This window comes from Schistocerca nitens, chromosome 6, assembly GCF_023898315.1.
Source record: "Schistocerca nitens isolate TAMUIC-IGC-003100 chromosome 6, iqSchNite1.1, whole genome shotgun sequence".
Classification (NCBI taxonomy): Eukaryota; Metazoa; Arthropoda; class Insecta; order Orthoptera; family Acrididae; genus Schistocerca; species Schistocerca nitens.
The window spans coordinates 420,912,749-420,932,478 of record NC_064619.1 but is presented as its reverse complement, the minus strand read 5'-3'; the positions used below and the strand labels follow the sequence as shown (position 1 = coordinate 420,932,478).

At 38.1% G+C, this 19,730-nt stretch overlaps 1 protein-coding gene across 1 annotated transcript in view; it reads right to left on the bottom strand.

Annotated features, from left to right (window-relative positions):
* Window positions 1–19,730, bottom strand: part of LOC126263744 (lysosomal acid glucosylceramidase-like) — a 229,193-nt gene that overhangs the window by 56,954 nt on the left and 152,509 nt on the right. The gene's annotated exons all lie outside the window — the stretch shown is intronic.

The following is a 19,730-nucleotide window of genomic DNA, read 5'->3' as shown; positions in this document are numbered from 1 at the left end:
TTGAAGAAACTGTTCACTAGACTGTATTAGTATAGTTATTATACTTTGAGTTAATTTGTTAAATGATTGCTAGATCAAAAACTAAGAGAAATATGGATAACACACAGAGAATTGGGGAAACTTCAGAACCAGCCATGGCAATGAAAGTGAATAAGGAGGTGTCAGATTGGTCTGAATTAGTGATTGTGATCAACACTTTAAATGATAAAATAGATGACCAAAGTGCAGATTCAGCAGCTTTAAGAAAACAACTAACTGCTCAAAATACTTCTTTAAGAAAGGAATTAAATACAACTTTAAATGGTCAAACTCTTAAATTGGACTCAGTAAATACTCAATTAAATGATAAAATAGATGACCAGGGTGCTTCTTTGAGAAATGAATGAAGTGCAACTTTAAGTGAAAAACTCAATGTACAGAGTGCTAATTTAAGTAGAGAATTAAACACAGTGAATACTCAATTAAATAATAAATTGGATGTTCAGAACAAAACTTTAGGATTGTTAAGTGCTAAGATAGATTCATAAAGTAAAGACTTTAGTAATTTATGCAAAAGCATGGGGGCTTTAAAGACTGAATTTGACAATTTCAATAATAAAGTGGAGGATTTGAAATTAGAATTAAAGAATGAAGTAACTAACTCTTTATACCTCCAAGTAAATCAACTGTTCACTGTCTTTAGTCAGAAACAGAATGCTCAAATTAGGATTTGATAAAAAAGTTAGAATCTGATATTGAAGATAAATGTAATAATGTGGAATCTAAACTTAGTAGAAGGTTAAGATCATTTGAAAATGTGAGTAATGTTAAGTTTGATGGTGTAAAACAGAGACCGAATACTTTAAAAGGGAGTGTCCATAAGAATAGAGAATTAATGCCAATAATTCAATTGCAAATTACATGTGTTAATACACGAGCAGAAAATATAGAAAGAAGTTTCCAAGAGAGAATAGCTAACTCTGATACAGTAATATAAGTAGTCTGGAGGAACAATTTGACAAAATTATAGATCGAAAAGTCACTGAGAGAATAACTTCCAGGAATGTGTCGTCTATTGTATCTTCTGAACTTTCAGATACCCGAAATGCTGTAGACGACTTGTGGAAAGAATTTAAGCTTATCCAAAACAATGTAGAAAAAAGTGTATCGTCACCTAATGTTGTTGTACCTAGTGAAGTGGTGATTGCTTTGCAGTGGGGTGACTTTCAAACAAAATTTAATGAGAAGAACTGATCTGTACTTGCTCAAGTGAAGTTAATATCAGATCCATGGGACCCGGGCAGAGTCATCTGTCTCCCAGGGATGTTAACATTCTGTGTTAACGGGCAGAGTGACAACCATTGGATCCCGAGTTGTTTTGAGTGTTTCTTCTGTAATAAAATTTTCCTGTACCAAATTCCCCCAACTTCTTACACTACCCCTCTACTTCCTACACTATTCTATCATCTCCCCGCTTACAGTTTATTAGAGAAAAATACCAGCGAGGAATTGTTATTATGTCACCCAAAACTGCTCCTGGTAGGTGACTGCGCCATACTCGGTTGTTAGAGAGTTGTGCCTGCTAGGACTTTGAATGCGTCATCAGTTGTTAGAGAGTTGTGCCCACTAGTAGTTTGCTTGTGTCATCCTTGGTTGTTAGAGAGTTGTGACCCCTATGAGTTTGACTGTGTCATCCTCGGTTGTTAGAGAGTTATGCCTGCTAGGAATTTTGATTGTGTCATCCTCAGTTATTCCACGGGTGCCCCTACCTATCCTAATGACTTGTCCTGTCTTCTCCCAACTTATTATGACTTGTTAAGCGGTAACATGAGATGGGAATTGGTGTGCACATTACCACTGAGGTAAGATAGACTAAATCTGCCTAGCCAGCCAGTCTCTCCCACTCTCCACGTATAGTTAGGTTTTATTTGTGCCTGAATTAGTCTTTGTAAGTAATCACTTCACCAGTTTTCTGTGCAAATCTGTGGACAGAAGTCTGGAATGATACCAAAAAATGGTTTTCTTGGAAGATGCCTGGTAATCCTAGTCCTAAGTAAATAGGAAGAACCATACCTGGCGAATAACTTTTGAGATAATTTCGAAATTCGTGAGAATACCAATCTCACACTGAATGTAAGATAATTGAGTTAAAGTCATTGAAGCATAATTTTCCTAGTAAACTGAATGGAATATTATATTTATGGAAAACATAATATTGTGTGACTAGTTAAATGACTGTGATAATGGAATATATAATTTTATACTTGGTACAGAAAATTTTATACCTTTTTATGAGATGTGACGTAGATGGGAGGGTTTGTTTCGATTTTGAAAGGGGGTGGGTAGTGTAGGTAAAATCATAATTTACACTAACAGATAAATCATGACTAACACAAAACACACATCACACCTTTCAAACAACCCTCACAAACTTGCCATTTCCATAGGATTGCTAAGATTTTTTTTCAGGGACCTGAAGGGTGAAAGTGAGAATGTCTGTTCTGTAGGAGACGATTTAACACCATTCCTCCTCTGGCTTCTCACTCAAGTACTGGTGAGGTAGCGGTCCTAGGGAAGGGGGATGGGAAGGGTTTCCTGTCTTTGGGGCTATCTTCTTTCTCTTCTTTGATCTTGGCAACCACATCTATTTTTTTTTTTTCCTTTCTTACTTCTCATTTGAGGACCTATCTGTTTCTCACTCTTTCCATCTTCATCTACTTCTATCGTAGAAGCCCTTCCTGGTTTCCGTGGTTTCCAACTACAATGTGTCTTCAGATAAGAAGGCCGAAGAGGCAGGCTGCACAAATACACATCAGCATACACTCAAAGATACTTGGGTATGCAAACAATGAAACTACTGACTACATCACACATATATATAGAAATTTTAGTTTAACAAATATTCTGATGATTTGTAGGATAGTGGGACTCTTATAACCTAAGTAAACATATTGTATATTGAATAGTGTATAGAGACATAATATATACTAAGTAAGTGTAAGTTGAAAAGTAGGGGAGGACTCCAGGGACTCAATGAAGTATCAGGAAGTGAGAGTGAAGCGTAAACTAGATTTTTATTTTTATCAGGAAATATTTAATTATAGTATACATAAAGATGTATACTAGGGTGATGAACCATGAGGCCTACTCACAAATGATAAGGGGGGTGTACCCAACATTTGCTAAGGGTATAGGGCAGGCGAACATACATAGAGACAGGATGACCTGTGGCCTGATGAATAGGGATGTTTTATGATGGGGCGTACCTACCAGAACCGAAGGAGGAAGTGCACGCATAGGGTCAAATCACATGTAAGGTATAGGTACTGATCCTAGGGGAAAAGGACAGTATCGTGACAGAAGTCACACATTTTATAGGAATTATTCTGGAACACTTTCATTTACCCAGAGTTCCTCCAGTCTACAAACCACTGTGAATAATGAAACTAGTAAGTGTTAAAGAAAAAATAGTACAAAGAATTAGAATAAAGGATGAAATAATCAAGTGTCTATGATACCTGGGTTTTACAATTGGAAATCAGAAATGTCACCTGCACAATTCCTAGATATAAAAGAACTGACACCAACATGAGGTGAAATGCTCAAATTGTTATTATCAAAGTAGAATGAAAAAAGAAGTATTAAATAAAAGGCTATTCACAATTATATAAAAGAAACAGAATGGATACTGGTTCAAATGTGAATTAGTATTATGTGGGGTATTAACATACATGATGATTATGTATAAAATATCACGTGTTCGAGCTGAGGTGAGGGATATGCAGTGCTTTGAGAATTTCTGTGTAAATTCTAGAACCACTCATCCTTCTACCATTTCAAACACATAATATTTTAAGTATAAGTGGGAGAGTGGAAACACATCTACTGCCCCATCTGTTTCTGTGTGCAGGTTGGAAGTTTGTTATGAGAAGACAGTAAGCGTGGTGGTCGAACGACACTGACAGGTGTTTGCTGCTAGCACCACAGAAGCCATGATGAAAGAACAAGGAGTAATTCTGTAGTATTCCTTGCTGTTTTAGTGACTGTGATTATTGTTAAAGAAAAATGAACAATTGAATATAGACTTTTAATACTTCATGTATTGGACTCACTAGAGGCAAGACAGGTTCATAAATTAAGTGGTTGTTAAACCAATTTTATTGCATAGGTATTTTATCTAGTCTAACTTGAGATGAATCAGTTCACTTGTAAACATTTGAATATTAATGTGAGAAATGGTGAATATGTTATTTGTGGAAGTTGAAATATACCAAGACTGAACTAAAAGTATTCTCCGAGTCTAAATTATTTCAAAAGTAGAGAGAGAGTCTTATAAATTCCTGTAACTAGCATTATTCTTTGGAGAAGGAGGTTTTGTAGATTGATGGAGCTGGCAATCCAGAGAAGAAGATCGGCTGTGCAGATCAAGTAAACCAACTGATGTGAGAGAGGTGTGAATTTTAGAATCCAACTTCACATCACTTTGGGTCGTCTAAAGTGTTAGACAATGCATCCACTAAATAAGTGTAACACAATTAGTCTGTGTGTTAAAACAATGACAGTGTCTGCTCCATATGAACCTTTCTATTCTTCAAGAACTGTAAACTTTGTGGTTAGGTTTTTACTACTCGTAAATGTTCAATAGTAAACTATTGTAGCAGTATGTGGTGGTTTGCCTGCAAACTATTAATGAGGCATACGGAAAGTTACAACAATAGTGCACTGGCCATATATAACTGTGTATTATTGAGAGGTTGTGAACAGTGAAAGTAAAGTACTGTGAAACGCAACTGTGCACCTGTTGGCTACATTATTTAAAGCAGTCAATGTTGTACTTCCACACCCCATTTTTCAGCCAGTATCACAATGCAGTACGTCAACAACGAGGACACCAAACGAAGAAGTAAAGAAGGCAAACTGTCACATATGGTGCCCCGGCTGAGGACTATTGCATGTGGGTACAATAAACTAGAACTCATGAACTCTGAACAGTGGACTCAAGTGGTTTACAATACAGTATTGATGAAGAAGGTGCAGCAGCAAATCAGTGCTTGGGTTTCATGGCCACAGTATAACAGCAGCTAATCAGCGAGCAGGTTCTATGGAAGCAACCATTGAGTACAGAAGCAGCCAATCAGCAAGCAGGTGGACACAGCTAGCCAGAATAAACAAGATGCCTCGCCGAGAGAATTACAACTTGCAACAGCAGTGCAGACAACAAGTCAAGATGACAATAGCAGCAACAGGAGACAAGTGATTAAAAATAAGGTAATTTCATAGCAAAATCTGTTTTATAGTAAGTGATAAATACTGAGTGCCCTTAATGGACATGACAGTGTGATGGGAGACAAGACACAGCAGGGACCTGGTTCAGTAGACGGTAGTGATTATAAATCAAACATGAATTTAACTTTGAATGATGGGGACGAAAGTCCTATTGTAGATGGGATGATAAAAAAGTGTCATCTACATTGTGTGGTGATGTGAGCGAAATGGATGAAAACAGAACTGAAGTGTGTGAGATCGTTAAGATTAAGGAGGAGGAATCTGGTAGAGAAACTCAGCAAGAGCAATATTTTAAGGCAGACGGAAACTTGGAAGCGATGTTAAGGCAAATTATGAGTAGTTTGAGTAATAAGAGTATGAAAGAAGACATTAGTAGTATGCAAAAAGACATTAGCAGGGTGGAAAATACTATGAAGGAAGACATCTGTAGTATGAAAGTAGACATTAGTTGTATTAAAACTGACTGACTGCCCTAATAGATGAACTGAAGAAAGAAATTAAAAAGGAAATTAAGGTAGCTAGCTAGCTCTAGCCTTTCAGAATTAAATAAGAAGGTTGAGGCAGTAGAGAAAGATTGTGATGAAAAGATAAAGAAAGTAGAGCAGAATATTAATGAGAAATTAACATTAATAGTAGTAAATGTGTAGAAGAGAGAAAGAAGCTATGTGATGATTATAGTAGGAAGGTGGAGGCTTTTGAAAAACAGTGTAAGGATTAAGTCAAAGCAGTCAGGAAACTTCGTGCTGAAAACAGTGTTAAACTTGAGAAACAAATCGATCACATTAAAACTGATTTAGAAACAGAGGTAGAAACCAAGTATGCAGTAGTGGTAGAGGAAAAACTGGTAAAAGTAAATAAAAATGTAGATTCCAAATTGACTGAAATGGAGAAAAAGAGGTACAAAATCTAAAGTATAGAGTGTGTAGTGTCCCAAACAGTCCTTCATTTGTTAGTTGTAAGAAATGTAATAATTTTGAACCATATGGTGAAGTGAATCCACTGGATTTCATTAGGGAATTTAATGATTTGCCTGACACATAGAATGATAAAGAGAAAATATCTTTTGTGAGAGGTTTTTTGAAATGGGATGCTTATGGTTAGGCAGCTCAGGTAGTTGATAATTGTACTTCATGGCATAGCTTTGAGAAAGCATTTTTAGATGAATATTGGTCCAAAGAGAAGCAGCAGAGAATTTTGAGTGAATTTTGGGGAGGAGAGAGATTTGACTCTAGGAAGGGTACTGTGAAAGGTTTCTATCAGCTTAGGAAAAAACAAATCGAAATATCTGGACAAAGAGCTAGGTAGTGAATCAATAATTATGGGTTTAGAAACTAAGTTGCCTCAGAAAGTAAGAGAATTGCTTGTACCTGCCCCTAGGGGTAATATTAGTCATTTCTTGAATTATGTTAATAAAGTGGAGAGGGTGCAGCACTCAGTGGAAGATCGTAGGAGGAATTTTGATGACAATAATCAATCAGGGAGAGAATTTCAGATAAATAGGATGAACAGGGCCAATTACAATAGAAATTCAAGGAATGGTTGGGTGGAGGATAACCAGAATGGGCACAGAAATGGTAGGAGGAATTCAAGTAAAAGAAAGGGAGGAGATGCCTTTAATTCTGGATCACACCATTTAAACTAGATAATGCTCCAGTTTTGGCTTGCACTAGAGCAGGTAGTAATGAAGAGCCATGTGTATATAAATGTGCTGTAACAACAGGTAAGGTTAATGTAAGCGATAGTTGTAAGACAAGTGTACATTCTAATTCTAGTGAGATGTTGGATGATGGTGCGTGTAGCAGTGGTTATCCTGTAAAAAGAGATGAGGAAGTTACTATAATACACTACTGGCCATTAAAATTGCTACACCACGAAGCTGATGTGCTACAGATGCAAAATTTAACCAACAGGAAGAAGATGCTGTGATATGCAAATGATTAGCTTTTCAGAGCATTCACACAAGGTTGGCACCGGTGGCGACACCTCAATGTGCTGACATGAGGAAAGTTTCTAACCGATTTCTCATACACAAACAACAGTTGACCATTGTTGCCTGGTGAAATGTTGTGATGCCTCGTGTAATGAGGAGAATTGCATACCATCACCTTTCTGACTTTGATAAAGGTCGGATTGTAACCTATCGCGATCGGATTGTAACCTATCGCGATTGCGGTTTATCGTATCGCGACATTGCTGCTCGCCTTAGCAGACTGTTAGCAGAATATGGAATCGGTCGGTTCAGGAGGGTAATATGGAACATTGTGCTGGATCCCAAAGGCCTCGTATCACTAGCAGTCGAGATGACAGGCATCTTATCCGCATGGCTGTAACGGATCATGTAGCCACGTCTCGATCCCTGAGTCAACAGATGGGGACATTTGCAAGACAACAACCAACTGCACCAACAGTTCGACGACATTTACAGCAGCATGGACTATCAGCTCGGAGACCATGGCTGCGGTTACCCTTGACACTGCATCACAGTCAGGAGCGCCTGCGATGGTGTACTCCATGATGAACCTGGGTGCACGAATGGCAAAACGTCTTTTTTTTGGATGAATCCAAGTTCTGTTTACAGCATCATGATGGTCGCATCTGTCTTTGGTGACATCGCGGTGAACGCACATTGGAAGCATGTATTCGTCATCGCCATACTTGCGTATCACCCGGCATGATGGTATGGGGTGCCATTGGTTACACGTCTCGGTCACCTCTTGTTCGCACTGATGGCACTTTGAACAGTGGACGTTACATTTCAGATGTGTTACGACACATGGCTCTACCCTTCATTCGATCCCTGCGAAACACAACATTTCAGCAGGATAATGCACGACCGCATGTTGCAGGTCTTATATGGGCCTTTCTGGATACAGAAAATGTGTGACTGCTACCCTGACCAGCACATTCTCCAGATCTCTCACCAATTGAAAACGTCTGGTCAACGGTGGCCGAGCAACTGGCTGGTCATAATATGCCAGTCACTACTCTTGATCAACTATGGTATCGTGTTGAAGCTGCATGGTCAGAGGCCAGCTGCATGGCCAGAAGTTGTTGTTCTGGGTACTGATTTCTCAGGATCTATGCACCCACATTGCGTGAAAATGTAATCATATGTCAGTTCTAGTATAATATATTTGTCCAATGAATACCTGTGTTATCATCTGCATTTCTTCTTGGTGAAGCAATTTTAAGGGCCAGTAGTGTAAAATTAAGTGACGAAACAGATTGTGTTGCTGTTGCTCAGGATGTACAAAGTGTCAAAATGGATGTTAAATTTTTAAGAGAACATAAGGAATTCGGGTGTTCTGCTTTGTGGTCTAATACTGGAAACAAGAATCAAATATCTGAGGACTGCGAAAATGACAGTGGGTCTGATTCTGACAGTAGTGGTAATGATGTTGGCAGTTACGAACCAGTAGTGACAAGGATGAGGTGTTTGAATTTATAATTGATAATGATGGCCATGTGGCAAATAAAGAAAGAACAAAGGAGGATAATATTAGGCCTAGTGAAGAGTTAGAGTTGGAGAGTGGTAACAAGGAAGAGGGCCATGCTATCTGTCATTTGACTGTGTCTGATTATCATTTTGGTAAGCAGAAATGAGGATTTGTGGTATGAAGAAGATCACATGGTAAGTAAAAAGGAAGTGTGGCATCCTGTAATAACAGCAAGTATACAAGGCATAAATGTGTTTACTGGACAGTGGTAGTGATTTGAATGGCATTTCACAGGTATTTTTTTTAATCTATCAAGAACACAGAGGGTTAGTAATGATGCATGTTTCTGGAATAAAAATTATTGGTGCTACTGGTAAGCTATCAAAGAGTGTGAAACAAGAGATACTATTAACTGTGGAACTGGCAGGACAGCTGTTGGAGTGCGATTCTTGGTAATTCAAAATCTCAGCATTGATATAATATTCGAGACTAATTTCCTGCGCAAATAGCAAGTAGGGGGTTCAACATTCTGTGTTGTATTCATTATGTGGCAATAATGCCTACCCCAGCTGTCTGTCTCATTTTTCATGATTTCTGAGGCAGTCAAACTCTTCTCCTATCCTATCTGTAGTTTATAAGTGCATCAGAGACAGCCTGCCTTCTACTTTCAGGTGATTTTGTACATCAGCATACTTTAGTATAGAAATATGTTAGAACAAGTTTCTCCAGTGTTGTACATAAACACATCAAAAAAAGTTTTGCATCACCCCAGTTCCCAGAACTCCTGAAGATAGATGGTGACTGTAGATATTGTAACAAAGACAGAGTCCCTTTGACTGTTCAAAGATGTCACTAAACTCGCCCAAAGATGTAAACAACAATGCATGAGCAGGGCCTATTAGACGGAGGGGGTCCGACAGCCGATCAGTGCCAGTCATTCACCAGGGAGGAGGTACACGGCTCGTGTTGTCTGTAGTTGAACCATGCCTAGATGGTCAATACCACAGATCGATCATGTCCACATTGTTACTTTGTGCCAGGAAGGGCTCTCAACAAGGGAAGCGTTGAGGTGTCTTGGAGTGAACCAAAGTGATGTATTTCGGACATGGAGGAGATACAGAGAGACAGGAACTGTCGATGACATGCCTCGCTCAGGCCGCCCTAGGGCTGCTACTGCAGTGGATGACCACTACCTATGGATTATGGCTCAGAGGAACCCCGACAGAAACACCACCATGTTGAATATTGCTTTTCGTGCAGCCACAGGACATTGTGTTACAACTCCAACTGTGCACAATGGGCTGCATGATGCGCAGCTTCACTCCCGACTTCCATGGTGAGGTCCATCTTTGCAACCATGACACCATGTACCATGATACAGATTGGCCCAACAACATGCCGAATGGACCGCTCAGGATTGGCATCACGTTCTCTTCACCAATGAGTGTCACATATGAGTTCAACCGGACAATCGTTTGAAGGCAACTCAGTCAGGATGAAAGCCTTTGACACACTGTCCAGTGAGTGTAGCAAGGTGGAGGTTACCTGCTGTTTTGGGGTGGCATTATGTGGGGCTGATGTATGCCACCGGAGGTCTTGATAGGCGCAGTAATGGCTGTATGATACGTGAATGCCATCCTCAGACCGATAGTGCAACCATATCAGCAGCATATTGGCAAGGCAATCATCTTCATGGATGACAATTCATGCCCCCATCATGCACATCTCGTGAATGACTTCCTTCAAGATAATGACATCACTCGACTAGAGTGGCCAGCATGTTCTCCAGACCTGAAGCGTATCGCACATGCCTCAGAACCGAGATGAAGCAAAACTTTTTTGGATGTGTGTATATAATACATTATGGTAGTTATTAGTAATAGAATCATAAGAGGATGGAAGAAAGTAATGTGGTACCATGGTTAAAGAACTTATGTCAGACAAAGAGGTAAGGTAAACTGAAAATGAAAGGATAATAAACATCTGAAGTAATCAGCTCATGTGTGAAGTTGGTATAATTTAGTGCAGCAGCAGAGGCAAAATGCAGTATAAACCATCTTGAATATGAGGTATTAATATTAATTGTGGTATAGTAGAGGTGTTTGTGTTCGGTGCAATTAGTATATGTGAGATATCTATCTACCCGTGTCATGTTACAGCCTTTTCTAACATTAAGGAATCCCAACTTTAAACATAGTTGCCTGGAGTAATATGTGTGGAAAGAGTAAGCAAGATTTGAGTGTATATTGCCATTCAGGCTACAATCTTAAACAATTTGATAGAATACAGTGAAATAACAGTTTTTCTAAGTGATAATTTTGTTTTATCGATAATGAAAGTTAAGTTTGCCTTAGAATAACGATCTGTTACTGTGGAATGTTTGTCAGTAGAGTCAATTTTGCATTAGATAAGCAGAGCAGGTGTTTATTTATTATATAACAAAACAATTATGAAATAATGAATAATGTTAGGATCTTAATGGTTAGGGAGCCTGTCTCTGCAGTAGGGATATTTTTTGAGAATGCACTCTGCTAGTTAATTAAGTAAGAAAGGTAAGAAAAATAATGAAGCTGACAGACACTTGAGTAATGAAAAAGATAACTGTATACAAACAAATGAGGTGTAACTGTATTGATGATATAATTGTGAACTAGGTAACATTTGGTACTGTGCATATTGTGCAATTCATGACACTGCAGCTAGGAATGAGAGCTTAACAGAAAGAGCAACATTTTAGTGAAGTGCAAGTTATATAATGTTGCATCATTGGATCTATAGGATATCTGAAAACTCCTATTCATGTACTGAGGAATTATGAGCTTAAAGTGGTAATACTGGAACGAAGAACAAAACGTTTTCTGATTAACTGATAACTGTGATGCTAGACTGATGTGAATATTCTGACAGGTCAACTATTTGGTAACATTTTGTCACTTTATGAGGATTTAATTTTCTGTTTGAATGAGAGTAGTGCTCAGAGTGGAGTACAGAAGTAGGGCAATGATTTGGTACAACTTCCATCCCCTTAATTTTGATTTGAGTAGTAATTAAGTTAAGCAATGGTGACTCTATTCTTTTTTCATAACGTAATGATTAGTAAATCTAAGCTACTGCACATCTTGAGCTTTTGCTATTTTGCAAATGGGAAAGAAACAAAAAGTCTTTCAAGTTTAACCAGTTTCAGACAGTTATGACATAGAGTAATGTTTTGTAGTGTAATGTGCACTTGATTTTAAAATTTTTTCTAGCCACCACCTTTCATACTATAGTCAATTTTAGTGCTAATTACTGTGATGTCATGAGGACTATGTAATGTATTTTGTATGATGTGATGACTGTCATTTGCCATTAGTGTCAAACTTTTTTTTCTTATACTTAAGTTTTTTATTTTTATTTATTTATTTATTCATCTGTGGAACAATAAATATTGTATGGATGTCGTCAGTTTACAACACATGAGCACACATTTACATTTACAATGAAACAGGTTGCTCATATTTTGTGTAGTTTTTATAACCAGTCATACACACATTTATAATTACATAATATTTTGGTGATAATGTCATATGTTGCTAATAATCTACACCTATGTTACATATTCTTTTACAGTATAACAACTTTTACTTACTAAAAAGGTTTTAAGCTTTTGTCTGAAAGTGAAGGGCTCATTTATTTCTTTAATTTCTTGTGGTAATTTGTTATACAGTTTTATCCCATTATAAAATATACTGTTTTGCGTCTTTGCCTTGTTCTTTCTATCTAGATGGAGGTGGTGACAAGCTCATGTTTCATGGTCATGTATTAGGCTGTTTGTGTTGTACATGTTGAGATTTTTCTTAATGAACATTATGTTCTGAAAGATATACTCACAAGAAACAGTTAGAATTCCTAGCTCTCTAAATAATTCTAGACAGTGGGCCCTGTTGTTGCTGTTTGTTATTATCCTTATGGCTCTTTTTTGTACTTTGAACACAGTTTGTATGTTACTGACACTTGTTCCCCAAAACATGATCCCATAGCTGAGGACTGAGTGTAGATATCCGTATTATGTTATTTTAAGACAGGTATTATTGCATACCGGTGCAAGGATTCTAAGAGCATAGCATGCTGTGGATAATTTCTTTGCCAAAATGTTGACATGGTTTGTCCATTTCAGTTGGCTGTCTATATTCATCCCTAAGAATTTGGTACTTGTTACACATTCTAATTCATTATTATTAACTTTTATTCTAGTGGCATTGTGTTTTTTGTTCAATTGGAAGTTAATATAGTTAGTTTTCTTTACATTTAGGGTTACTTTAATTTTAATGACCAGTTGTGGACATCATTGAGAGCCTCGTTTGCTCTTTCTGACAATTGTGTTGGATTTTCACCTGTTATTACTATGTTGCTGTCTTCAGCAAAAAGTATTTTTTCTCCATGTCTGATACTTTGTGGGAAGTCGTTAATGTATATAAGAAACAATATTGGGCCTAATACACTTCCCTCTGGGACGCCTATATTCACATTTTCTGGGTCAGACAGGAGTTTTATAAGGGAATTGTTTGAAACTTGTGATATCTCAACTCGTTGAACTCTGTTTTCCAAGTACGATTTGAACCACTTCTTTGTCACACCTCTTATTCCTATTTGCCCTAATTTATGAAGTAAGATTTTGTGGTCAACTGTATAAAGGCCTTGGACAAGTCTAAAAAGATACCACTTACATTTTCACCCTGTCCAGAGCTTCTAAAATTACTTTAGTGAACCGTGCAATAGCAGATTGTGTGCCTTTTCTGGGCCTAAAACCAAATTGGTCATTGGAAAGAAGATTATATTTATTCAGGTAATTTAGCAGTCTCTTTTTGACTAGTATTTCTATTATTTTAGAAATGATAGACAGTATAGAGATCGGCCTGTAGTTCTCTACATTTTCCATATTGTGTGGATGGATATGTGTGTGTGTGTGCGAGTGTATACCTGTCCTTTTTTCCCCCTAAGGTAAGTCTTTCCGCTCCCGGGATTGGAATGACTCCTTACCCTCTCCCTTAAAACCCACATCCTTTCGTCTTTCCCTCTCCTTCCCCTCTTTCCTGATGAGGCAACAGTTTGTTGCGAAAGCTTGAATTTTGTGTGTGTGTTTGTGTTTGTTTGTGTGTCTATCGACCTGCCAGCACTTTCGTTCGGTAAGTCACATCATCTTTGCTACCCTATCCTGTGCAAGCTTCTTCATCTCCCAGTACTTACTGCAACCTACATCCTTCCGAATCTGTTTAGTGTATTCATCTCTTGGTCTCCCGCTACGATTTTTACCCTCCACGCTGCCCTCAAATCCTATATTTGTGATCCCTTGATGCCCCAGAACATGTCCTATCAACTGGTCCCTTCTTTTTGTCAACTTGGTCCATAAACTCCTCTTCTCTCCAATTCTATTCAATACCTCATCATTAGTTATGTGATCTACCCATCTAATCTTCATCATTCTTCTGTAGTACCACATTTCAAAAGATTCTATTCTCTTCTTGTCCAAACTATTTATCATCCATGGCTACACTCCATACAAATACTTTCAGAAATGACTTCCTGACACTTAAATCTATACTCGATGTTAACAAATTTCTCTTCTTCAGAAACACTTCCCTTGCCATTGCCAGTCTACAACACTAGGAGAAAGGATGATCTTCACTACTCAAGGTTAAATCTAACTTTGGTTCAGAAGGGGGTAAATTATGCTGCCACAAAAGTCTTTGGTCACTTACCTAATAGCATCAAAAGTCTGACAGATAGCCATATAGCATTTAAAAGGAAATCAAAAGAATTTCTTAATGGCAACTCCTTCTACTCATTAGATGAATTTTTGGATATAGTAAGTGGGTAATTTCACAACCTCAAAAAAATAAAAGAAAATAAAAATTATTGAGTGTCATGTAATAATTTGTCTAATGTAATGTCTTGTATAGACACCTTTTATTAACCTGACACGTTCCACATCATTACGACAGAATTACAATGTCATCAGCGAACCTCAAGGTTTTTATTTCTTCTCCATGGATTTTAATACCTACTCCAAATTTTTCTTTTGTTCCCATATGTAATATTTGTGTGTGTGTAGAATTTTAACCCATTGTCTGGGGTCACTTGTGGTCATTGAATTGGCCAGTTAGCTATTTGTAATATCTATCTGGTCAATCTAATGACGTGGTGATGTGACGAAACAACCTGGTATATTTTTACTTCCCTTCTTGTTTTGCCATCTGCCTCTTTAAAATTCATTTTTCCATGTCTGACTAATTACCATAAACATACATGAGTCTAAACTGCATTTTCAGAAAAGAGAAAGCTTGGCCTTTAGTTTTAAAGAATATGACACCAGATGTAATTTTGTGTATGTAATTGATTTTCTAATTTATTTTCACTATTACCAGTCAGCATCTTTCATTATAGGGTGAAATCAGTAATTGTTTTGTAACTGAAATTCTATTGTTGATGTATGAACAAATATAAATTCTGTACTAAGAATAAGCATTTGGAGGAACAACTAATAGTATTCTTAAAGGATCTATTTGGCTCCATTTGAAAACATGTTAGCAAAGCCAGCCCTTAATTAATTCCCAAGTAATTTTCAGTTTCGTCAAAAGTATTTTTTGTGACTATATTAATTAATTTCATGATTTAAACAAATAATTTGGCTTCCAATTGTAGTGGAAAAAACTGTTAAAAAGAACCAATTTTTTGATGTATTCAGTTAATCGAATGAGTTAGGTTTTAATTGTAATTTCTGTAAATTTAACTTCAAACAGTATGTAGTTTCAGCACCTATTATTGTGAGGATATATAAGTGCCTGATTTTTGATCCCGAGACAGTCAGTCCACGGCCGAGTGTCAGACGAGGAACGTGTATTGGTTAGATCAATAACAATGCACCCGTGAAATAAGTGTAACAGAATTAGACCGTGTATTAAAACAATGACAGTGTCTGCTCCATACATACCTTTCTATTCTTCGAGAACTGTGAACTTTGTGGTTAGTTTTTTATTACCCATAGATGTTCAATAGTAAACTGTTGTAGCAGTGTGTGGAGGTTTGCTGGCAAACTATTTATGAGGCTTATGGAAAGTTAAAACTAATATTGTACTGGCCTGGCCATATATAACTGTGTCAGTCCACGGCAGAGTGTCAGACGAGGGACCTGTATTGGTTAGATCAACAACAATGCACCCGTGAAATAAGTGTAACAGAAGTAGACCGTGTATTAAAACAATGACAGTGTCTGCTCCACACATACCTTTCTATTCTTCGAGCACTGTGAACTTTGTGGTTAGGTTTTTATTACCCATAGATGTTCAATAGTAAACTGTTGTAGCAGTGTGTGGAGGTTTGCTGGCAAACTATTTATGAGGCTTATGGAAAGTTAAAACTAATATTGTACTGGCCTGGCCATATATAACTGTGTATTAATGGAGGCGGGGGGGGGGGGGGGGGGGGTCAACAATGAAAGTAAACTACCCGAAACATAGCTGTGTCCCTGTTGGCTACATTATTTAAAGTAGTCAGTGTTGTACTTCCACAACCCATTTTTCAGCCAGTATCACAACACTGTACGTTGACACCAAGGACAACAAATGAAGAAATAAATAAAGTGAACCGTCACACACACCAGCATGTTTTTGATGGTAACCCATAAATTTTCTATTTCTGTAATGGATGACATAACCAGTAATTGTTAAAATAATATATAAGGAGTGGTGAATCATTCATCAGGGTCTCAGCTTTCAAACAGTTTATGTGTGTCAGTTTTGTAATAGTTTTGTAACCATATTATGTAATAATTATGTACTCCTGAAAGAGAATGTCATGTCAACCTGGATTTCTTGAAGTTTCTCTTGTCATTACCAAATCATTAGCTACAGTGCCAAGAACACAGCAAGCAGCAAATTTTGGTGGAGCAGATACCCACAAATTCTTTTACAGCTACTGCAGCACTGGAGATAGCCCAGAAACAAAGATGAGTATTAGCTAATTAAATGTTAAGCCCTGACGGATTTCAATATTTATTTTATTAGCAGTTTAAGGTAAAAGATACGTCATTGTTGCAAATGCCAGACATTTTGTTGTTGTTGTTGCAAGTGTCCTATCTTGTTTTACTCTGTATTAAGCATTTTTTGTCATCAGCCCCATATTTGTGAAAACACAAGGTAAGGCTTCTCGGCTTCAATAAATCAATCAGATCTTGAACCTATCATTAGAAACTTCCGGCTCACAGAAATTCAGTCCTCTTCACAGTACCCACCAATAACACCACAGCAAAATTCAGTCATTTTGGGCTTGTCGATGATAAAATGTCATGGATAAATAGGCAGTGATTCTCAAGTATGAATTTCTGTAAGTTGATGAGTCAACTATTATTTTGCAGACACTTCCAGTAATGAACTGCGGAGATGAGTTTTGAAAATACATCCAGTGTTTTGACTGTGGAAGCTAAAAGTAGTAGTTTTGTCTATCGGTATTTTATGTTAGCATACTAACTAAAATTTTACACTGACTGAGAATGTGTGAGAGCATGTTTTACATGTTTATCATGAACTAAATTATCATTATCACATCTTTTATGTTTTCTAAATACAGTTATAATACATTTCTGAAATAAACCACTTTCAGCTGTACATGAACTTTTACACGTCTGTGATCAGTTTCATGATTTCAAATCACATGATCAGGTGTGCATGATTTCTTCCAGTTCAGTAGATGAAAGTATGTGTTGTTAGCCTTGCGAGGCAGCCTGTTACAGTTAGTTTTCTGTTGAGAGCAACCACAGCTAAAGTAATATATGTTTCTCAAATAAACCACTTTCAGTTGTATACGAAGTTTTACAGGAACACAACCAGTTTTGTAATTTCAAATCATATCTATTCTGACAGACTGCCTCACATGGCTAAAAGGGTGTATTTTCATCTACTGAAGTGGAAGAAATCATGTACACCTGAAGATATGATTTGAAACCATGAAACTGATCATGTTCCTATAAAACCTCATATACAGCTGAAAGCATTTATTCCAGAAACATGGATTACTTCAGCTGCAGTTACACTCGACAGAAATATATTTGTAAGTTGTTACCCAACTTCTTGCTGTAGTTTTTATACAGCACACAGTTATTACATGAGTGAGCAATTTTAATTTCACCATGTAATTGTGACTAAAATAAGAATATTAAGGAGAAAACATTTTGTGGAGCAAACACTTATGGGAGCCTTTATATTTTATGAAGTAACAGCTTTTTCATGAGATGAGAAAACATTTTATTTTCCAAGCACAGATCAAAAACTAACAAGAATAAACAACTCGTAACCAAGCTGACTATGGCAAAGATAAATATCTATCAGCTGCAGCTTTCACCCGCTGTTTTTGGCACAGTGGATAAATGATGTCGCCACATCAGCCCCCCTCCTTTTGAAACCGGGTGCACCAGGTATGTGGGGAAACTTGCATTTGATTTTTCTACCAGCTCTCATGAAAACATCTGGTGCAGGCAATGGCTGCTCCTGTTCTGCACTTGCTGCTTCGTTGTCCTCTTCTGAAACCGAGGGCTCAGCGAGACTCTCTGCTGTTTCTTTGGCCTCCACGTTTGAGGGTGATTTTGCAGACCGAGGAAGGAGTGTACCCTCTTCGGCGTAAGCAGGTTTAAGCCACTCAATTGAGACTGTCTCTTCTTTACCATCCTTATCGATTTTGAAGCTGTGGCTTTCTCTTGTGATTACCCTGTATGGTCCAGAGTAAGGCGAAACAAGCGACGGGCGCACCGTATCATCCCTAAGCCACACGTGGGACGTTGCTTGCAGGTCTTTATGTATAAACACTCTCCGGTCTCCATGTCTGACAGGGTTAGTGGGTTTGATGTTTCTCATTCTAACGCTGAGTTGTCTCGCAAATTGCGTGCCAGCTCAGGGGCGAACGGCTGTGTAGATCCTGGAACGATAAATTCTCCAGGATCCCTCAATTGCTCACCATAAACCAATTCTGCGGAAGAGCATTGTAAGTCCTCCTTCACGGCTGTTCTCAATCCAAGTAGGACCAGCGATAGTGCTTCAGGCCATGAAGTGGAACTACACATTAATGCAGCTTTGAGCGTGCGGTGTAGTCGTTCCACCATTCCATTACTAGGTGGATGATAGCTTGTGGTGCGTAGGTGGTTGCACCCGCACAGTAGTAAAAGTTCATTGAAAAGTTGGCTTTCAAACTGCCTTCCGCGATCTGTTGTTAGGTTTTGCGGAACACCAAACCTGGAGAACCATGAATGCAACAGTGCTTTTGTAACTGACTCCACAGAAATGTCTTGTATTACAACTACTTCTGGCCACCTGGTAAAACGATCAATGATTGTGAGCAAATAGCATTGTTCTGAAGAGCATGATAGCGGGCCCACAATGTCCACATGTATATGTGAAAATCTTGCAGATGGCGTCGGGAAGTCAGCAATAGGTGCAAAGACATGTCTGCTGATTTTATTACGCTGGCATGTTAGGCATGCACGCGCCCATGCACGACAATCTTTTTGTATTCCAGGCCACACTACTTTGGAGGAAACTAACTTGGCTGTAGCTTGTACTCCTGGATGTGATAGGTTATGTAGTGCACTATAAATCTCGCGACGATATTGTTCTGGTATGTAAGGTTGCTCCTTTCCTTTTGCTACATCACACCAAATTCCATCTGGAACATTTGGGACAGACACACGTCTGAGCTGCAGCGCAGTTCTCTGTTCCTCTATTAGACGGCGCAAGAAAGGATCTTCTCGTTGTTAAGATGATAACTCGGTCCAACGAATTGAATTTAAACTGGCACAATTCCTAGACAGGCAATCTGCGACCAGGTTGTCTTTTCCTGAAATGTGACACACGTCAGTTGTGAACTGTGCAATGTACTCGACTTGCCTGCACTGACATGGTGAATTGAGCTCTGTGTCTCGTTGAAATATAGCTACTAACGGCTTGTGATCAGTAAAAATTGCAAAGTGCCTCCCTTTGACAGACGTGCGAAAATGCTTTATGG